We start from the raw sequence: 7857 nt of genomic DNA, 5'->3' as shown, positions 1-7857 counted from the left end.
ACTCAGCTTTTGAGGAGGAAAGAACTTGGCTAAGAAAGCCTTGACCAGCTTATCCCAAGATTTCAGACTATCCTTAGGTTGAGATTCCAACCATACTCTACCTCTGTCTCTTACAGCAAAAGGGAAAAGCATGAGCCTGTAGACTTCAGGATCTACTCCATTAGTCTTAACAGTATCACATATCTGCAAGAATTTAGTTAAGAACTGAAAGGGATCTTCAGATGGAGGTCCATGAAACTTGCAGTTCTGCTGCATCAGAGAAACTAATTGAGGTTTAAGCTCAAAATTGTTTGCTCCAATGGCAAGAATGGAGATGCTTCTTCCATGTAAATTGGAATTAGGTGCAGTAAAGTCACCAAGCATCCTCCTTGCATTATTATTATTTTCGGCTGCCATCTCCTCTTCCTATTCGAAAATTTCTGAAAGGTGCTTGCTGGATTGTTGTAATTTAGCTTCTCTTAGTTTCCTCTTCAGAGTCCTTTCAGGTTCTGGATCTGCTTCAACAAGAATGTTCTTGTCCTTGCTCCTGCTCATATGAAAAAGAGGGACAGAAAAATAATAATAATAGGGGTCCTTTTTACCACAGTATAGAGGTCCCTGTGTGAGTAGAAAAAAAGAAGAAGAAAAAATTCTAACACAGATGGAAGAGGGGGTTCGAATTTGGGTGAGATGAAGTGTTAGTAGATGAATAAATAAATAGAAGGAGATAAGAGAGAGAGAGAATTTTCGAAAATAATTTTTGAAAAAGAGTTAGTGATTTTCGAAAATAGTTTTTGAAAAAGGTTAGTAATTTTTTTCGAAAATTAGGAATAAGATTAAAATAATTAGTTAATTAAAAAGAAATTTTGAAAAAGAGGGAAGATATTTTCGAAAATTAGAGAGAGAGAGTTAGTTAGGTAGTTTTGAAAAAGATAAAAAACAAACAAAAAGTTAGTTAGTTAGTTGAAACAAATTTTGAAAATCAGTTTTTTAAAAAGATAAGAAGATAAGAAGTTAGAAAAGATATTTTAAAATCAAATTTTGAAAAAGATAAGATAAGGAGATATTTTTGAAAAGATATGATTGAAATTAGTTTTGAAAAAGATTTGATTTTTAAAATCACAATTAATGACTTGATTCACAAAAAATCACAAGATATGATTCTAGAACTCAAAGTTTGAATCTTTCTTAACAAGAAAGTAACAAACTTGAAATTTTTGAATCAAAACATTAATTGATGATGTTATTTTCGAAAATTAGGAGATAAAGATAAGAAAAAGATTTTTGAAAAAGATTTTTATAATTTTCGAAAATAAATAAGAAAAATGAAAAAGATTTGATTTTTGAAAAAGATTTTGAAAAAGATAAGATTTTTAAATTGAAAATTTGATTTGACTCATAAAAAACAACTAAATTTTAAAAAGTCAACTCAAATTTTCGAATTTATGAGAAGAAAAAGGGGAAGATATTTTTTTTTTGATTTTTAAATTTTTATGATGAGAGAGAAAAATACTAAAAATGCTCAATGCATGGAAATTTTAGATCAAAACAATGAATGCATGCAAGAATGCTATGAATGTCAAGATGAACACCAAGAACACTATGAAGATCATGATGAACATCAAGAACATATTTTTGAAAAATTTTTGATGCAAAGAAAACATGCAAGACACCAAACTTAGAGATCTTTCATGTTCAGACACTATGAATGCAAAAATGCACATGTAAAACAAGAAAAGATGCAAAACAAGAAAACATCAAGAACAAACAAGAAGATTTACCAAGAATAACTTGAAGATCATGAAGAACACTATGAATGCATGAATTTTTCGAAAAATACAAGATGAATATGCAATTGACACCAAACTTTCAACTTGACTCAAGAATCAAACAAGAAACATGAAATATTTTTGATTTTTATGATTTTATGATTTTTTTTTGTATTTTCTTTTAAATTTTTTTTTCGAAAATTATTTTGAAAAAGAAAAATAAGGATTCCAAAATTTTTAATATGAATTCCAGGAATCTTATGCTCTTTAGTCTAAAGCTCCAATCAAAGGGTCAGGCATGGCTTAATAGCCAGCCAAGCTTTAGTATGTAACTTAGACATGACACGCCTGACATACCCTATTCAAAAGAATTAGACATGGCTTTACAGCCAGCCAGGCTTCAACATGTTTCATGAAACACTAGAATTCATTCTTAAAAATTCTGAAGAAAAATATATTTTTGAAAACATTTTTATTTTAAATTTTTTTTCGAAAACAAAGGAGAAATTTTTGAAAACAAAACAAAAAGAAAATTACCTAATCTGAGCAACAAGATGAACCGTCAGTTGTCCAAACTTGAACAATCCCCGGCAACGGCGCCAAAAACTTGGTGCACGAAATTGTGATCTCAGGTAACGGTGCCAGAAACTCTGTACGCACGTCTTAATAAATCGTTTTTCATTCACAACTTTGATACAACTAACCAGTAAGTGCACTGGGTCATCCAAGTAATAAACCTTACGTGAGTAAGGGTCGATCCCACAGAGATTGTTGGTATGAAGCAAGCTATGGTCACCTTGTAAATCTCAGTCAGGCGGATATAAAATAGTTATGGAGTTTTCGAAATTTAATAACAAAATAAACATAAAGTAAGGATAGAAACACTTATGTATATCATTGGTGAAAATTTCAGATAAGTGTATAAAGATGCTTTCGTTCCTCTGAACCTCTGCTTTCCTGCTATCTTCATCCAATCAGTCTTACTCCTTTCAATGGCTGGCTTTATGTAAGGACAGCACCGTTGTCAATGGCTACTTTTAATCCTCTCTGGAAAATGGTCCGATGCGCTGTCACTGCATGGCTAATCGTATGGAGGCATCACCCTTGCCAATGGCTGCATCCCATCCTCTTGTGAAAATGGTCCAAATGCTCTGTCACAGCACGGCTAATCATCTGAGGTTCTCGATCATACTGGAATAGGATTCACCCTCCTTTTGCGTCTGTCACTACGCCCAGCACTCGCGAGTTTGAAGTTTGTCACAGTCATTCAATCCCAGAGTCCTACTCGGAATACCACAGACAAGGTTTAGACTTTCCGGACTCTCATGAATGCCGCCATCAATCTAGCTTATACCACGAAGATTCTGATTAAGAGATCCAAGAGATACTCATTCAATCTAAGGTAGAACGGAAGTGGTTGTCAGGCACGCGTTCATAGGGAATGATGATGATTGTCACGTTCATCACATTCAGGTTGAAGTGCGAATGAATATCTTAGAAGCGGAATAAGTTGAATTAAATAGAAAAACAGTAGTACTTTGCATTAATCTTTGAGGAACAGCAGAGCTCCACACCTTAATCTATGGAGTGTAGAAACTCTACCGTATGAAAATACATAAATGAAAGGTCCAGGCATGGCCGAATGGCCAGCCCCCAAAACAAGATCACAGGATCAAAAATACAATCCCGGATCTTCCAAAGATGTCTAATACAATAGTAAAAAGTCCTATTTATAATAAACTAGCTACTGGGGTTTACAGAAGTAAGTAATTGATGCCTAAATGCACTTCCGGGGCCCACTTGGTGTGTGCTTGGGCTGAGCTTGAGTGTTACACGTGCAGAGGTCATTCTTGGAGTTGAACGCCAGTTTGTAACGTATTTCTGGCGTTCAACTCTGGCTTGTGACGTGTTTCTGGCGTTTAACTCCAGACAGCAGCGTAGAACTGGCGTTCAACACCCTTTTACGTCATCTAAACTTGGCCAAAGTATGAACTATTATATATTGCTGGAAAGCCCTGGATGTCGAATTTCCAACGCAATTGGAAGCACGCCATTTTGAGTTTTGTAGCTCCAGAAAAGCCATTTTGAGTCCAGGGAGGTCAGAATCCAACAGCATCAGCAGTCCTTCTTCAACCTCTGAATCTGATTTTTGCTCAAGTCCCGCAATTTCAGCCAGAAAATACCTGAAATCACAGAAAAATACACAAACTCATAGTAAAGTCCAGAAATGTGAATTTAACATAAAAACTAATGAAAACATCCCTAAAAGTAACTAGATTCTACTAAAAACATACTAAAAACAATGCCAAAAAGCGTATAAATTATCCGCTCATCAGTGCCTCTCCTTTTCCTAAAAAGATAAAAGAAGAAAAGGAAGAATTAATCATCATAAAAAAAAACAATTTAAACTTTTCGGCTAGAATAATAAAAAGAAGAAAAGATTTTGTTTATTCATGAACTCCAACTAACTAACTAACTGTGTATCCTTATATGCACATTGGTGGCACCATGGGGTGACACCAAACTTAGTTTGGAGCACTGTGATGAAAAGTTCTGTTCAAAGCTCCAAGACTAGCATGCTCTCAGTTGCATTCATGGTTTCTTGGCACGCTTTGAACACCAAACTTATTCTTCACTATATACTGCAATATAAGGATTTCACCAAGTGTTTGTCAAGTTTGGGTTGGAATTCATGAATATTGACTTATTCACTAGTAAAAGCTCATAAAACATGGGTTGCCTCCCATGAAGCGCTTCTTTAGCGTCACTAGCTTGACGTTTCTCCTTCATCAGGGAGGTTGATAATGCTTCAAGTCCTCCCCTCTTGCCTTGAACTTATATCCATTGGTTGTATCAATGATCTCTACATGTTCCAAGGAGAGAACTCTGTTGATAGTGAAGACCTTAGGTAATTGAGATGGTACAGTGGGGAGATTAGGGGGATATCTGGGAAGTAAGCTGAGATCACTTTATCTCTTGGAGAGAAGTCTTCTGTAGGGATCTTCTTATTCCTCCACCCCCTTAGTACCTTCTTCTTTGTCCCTTTTGATGTTGCCTTGCTCTTGGTGACTTCTTCTTCTATGGGAATTTTGTTGTTGTCTTCACATGTCTCTGGTGGTTTAGGTTCCTCCAGCTTTTCCTTGAGTTGTGACAACTGCTTATTTCCTTGTTCATCAACCAAGGGCTTTCCCAGATGGGCTGGTTGTGCTTCAGTGCTTGCTTCCTCTGTCAGCATCTCATTATGATCATTGCTTGGTTCTTTGTTTTCTTGGTCTGTTTCTTGTGAGAGTTTGAAGACGTTAAAGCTGAGTCGTTCATCATGGATCCTCAATATTAGCTCCCCTCGCTCCACATCTATGAGTGCTCTGGCTGTAACTAGGAATGGTCTTCCCAATATGATTGGGTGAGTGTGACTCTCTTCCATGTCCAAGATGACAAAGTCTGTGGGAAGAAAGTATTTCCTAACCTTTAACAACATGTTTTCCACCACCCCTATTGCTTGTTTTTGAGTTTTGTCAGCCAGGCTGATGACTACATCTGTGGGCAATATCTCATTGATCTGCAGCCTCTTCACCAGGGATAAGGGCATTAAGTTGATGCTTGCTCCTAAATCACAGAGTGCTCTATCAAACATTATTTCTCCTATGGCACAGGGGACATAAAAACTCCCTGGATCTTTTTTTTTTGTAGGCAACTGTGGTTGAATGAGGGAATTGCACTCCTTGTTCATCACTATAGTTTGGCCTCCCTTGAGTGAGCTTTTCCTGGGAAGCAGCTCCTTCATATACTTGATGTATGCAGGCATTTGTTGAATAGTCTTGATGAATGGTATGTTGACATGCAGAGATGCAAAAAAATCTAGAAACCTTGAGTATATTCTCTTCTCCACAGCACCATTGAGCAGTTGGGGAAAAGGTGCATAGAGTCTCAGCAGCTTCTGTTGTGAGATTTCTGGTTCTTGATGATCTTTTTTCTTCTTCTCTACTGAGGTATCTTCAGGTTGTTCTGACAGCTTGCTTGGCTTGTCCTTAGTCTCCTTATCACTTATAGTGACCATCTTGCAATCTTCCCATCTTACTTTCTTTGTTTCACCTCTCGGATTCTTCTCTGTGTCACTTGGAAATCCATCTGTGGGTTTGGGAATTTGCTCAGAGAGATACCCAACTTGAGATTCCAACCTCTTGATTGTGTCTCCCTGATTCTTGAAACTGGCTCGCACTTCCTCCTTGAACACCTTGTTGTCTTGAATCTCCTTTCCTATGCCTTCAAGTAGATTCTCAATCCTTGAGAGTCTATCATCAAACGATTGTAGATCATGATTAGAGGTGGAAGGATGAGGTAAGTTATTTTGGTTTTGATGTGGATGTGGAGAGGTGTTGTTATTGGGGTGTTGATATGGTCTAGATGTGAAGTGTTGGTGGCTTGCATTGTTGGGATTTGGGCGTCTTTGATCAAGGCTTTGGTCTTGTTGATTTCTCCACCCAAAGTTTGGGTGATTCCTCCATCCAGGGTTGTAGGTCTTGGAGTATGGATCATGGTTTTGCCTAGGTGAATTCCCAATGTAGTTGGCTTGCTCCTGTCTACCCTCTGTTTCTTCATTCACTCCTTCCTGGTTTGTTGATGAAGTGGTGATTACTGGTACTTGGTTCCTCTCCATCTTCTTGGTGAGGTCAGCCAGCTGCTGGGTAATGAGCTTGTTCTGAGCCAGCAGAGCATCTACATTGTTTAGCTCCATCACTCCTCTAGTGTTCCCTCTTTCGAAAGCATAGAAGTAGTCATTCTCTTCTACAGTTTCAATGACATCTATGGCCTCCTCAATAGTCTTCTTCTTGTTCAAAGAACTTCCGGATGAATGGTCTACGGCCTTCTTTGACTCATAAGAGAGCCCTTCATAGAAAATGTGCAGCTGCACCCATTCATTGAACATGTCAGGTGGACACCTCCTTGTTAGGTCCTTAAACCTCTCCCATGCTTCATACAGAGTCTCACCATCTTGTTGCCTGAAAGTTTGGACCTCAGCTCTCAGCCTATTGATTCGTTGAGGGGGGTAAAATCTTGCTAAGAATTTGTTCACCACATCTTCCCAAGTTGTCAAGCTCTCCTTTGGGAAAGACTCCAGCCACTTGGCTGCCTTATCCTTGAGTGAGAATGAAAATAAGAGCAGTCTATAGGCATCAGGATGAACACCATTAGACTTCATTGTGTCACATATTCTCAGGAAGGTGGTTAGATGTTGATTGGGGTCTTCTTGGACACTTCCTCCGAACAAACAGTTGTTCTGAACAAGGGTGATAAGCTGTAGTTTTAGTTCAAAATTGTTGGCATAGATGGTTAGCTTTTGAATGCTACTTCCACAGTTTCCTGGGTTTGGATTGATGTAAGAGCCTAGAACTCTTCTATCCTCCCCAGCATGATTTGCTCGACCTCTTCCGCCATGGTTGTGAGTCTCTTCTTCATGATGGTTTTCCATGTTTTCTTCTATGTTTGGTTCAAAGTATTCCTCAAAGTGTTCCTCCTCTTCTTCAGCACCAACTACACATTTTTCTCTTGCCTCCCTCCTTAGTCTAAGGAAGGTTCTCTCAAGTTCAGAATCAAAGGAAGTTGAAGCCCCGCTTCTTCTCCCTGTCATACAACCAACAAGTACAAGCAAAGGGAATAGGTGCAGAAAGTATATCTGTCAGAATTACTATTAGTGTGAGTGATGCAATATCTCAAACAGTTAGTGGGTTAGTGAAATGAATGGTAAATAACAAAGAAAAAGTGGGGGAAGGGAAGAAATTAACTAAAACAGAAAGTAAATGACTCAACTAGAAAATTGAATCAAACAAAAATAAAATGCTCAATCTAGTTATCCTCCAATTTAATCATTGTTGATGCACAATCAATCCCCGGCAACGGTGCCATAAACTTGATGCACGAAAAACTTGTCTCATAACAAATTTTCTTCGGCAAGTGTACCGAATTTGTCGTCAAGTAAAAACTCACAATAGAGTGAGGTCGAATCCCACAAGGATTGATTGATCAAGCAACTTTAATTAGAGGAATATTCTAGTTGAGCTAATCAGAATTTGAGTTGAGAATTGCAGAAAATTAAATGGCGGGAAAGTAA

The 7857-nt window shown here is 37.8% G+C and overlaps 1 non-coding gene across 1 annotated transcript; it reads left to right on the top strand.

Moving 5' to 3' along the window:
* Positions 1-6673: 6673 nt before the first annotated feature.
* LOC148561868 (small nucleolar RNA R71) lies at positions 6674-6777 on the top strand. The gene has a single exon (XR_015886760.1). It is a non-coding gene; the product is annotated as a small nucleolar RNA R71 (small nucleolar RNA).
* The last annotated feature ends 1080 nt before the right edge of the window (positions 6778-7857 follow it).

This window comes from Arachis ipaensis, chromosome B6, assembly GCF_059453495.1.
Source record: "Arachis ipaensis isolate K30076 ecotype BB chromosome B6, ASM5945349v1, whole genome shotgun sequence".
NCBI classification, from domain to species: Eukaryota; Viridiplantae; Streptophyta; class Magnoliopsida; order Fabales; family Fabaceae; genus Arachis; species Arachis ipaensis.
The sequence above is the reverse complement of the archived record's forward strand: the minus strand, read 5'-3'. Positions and strand labels throughout refer to the sequence as shown.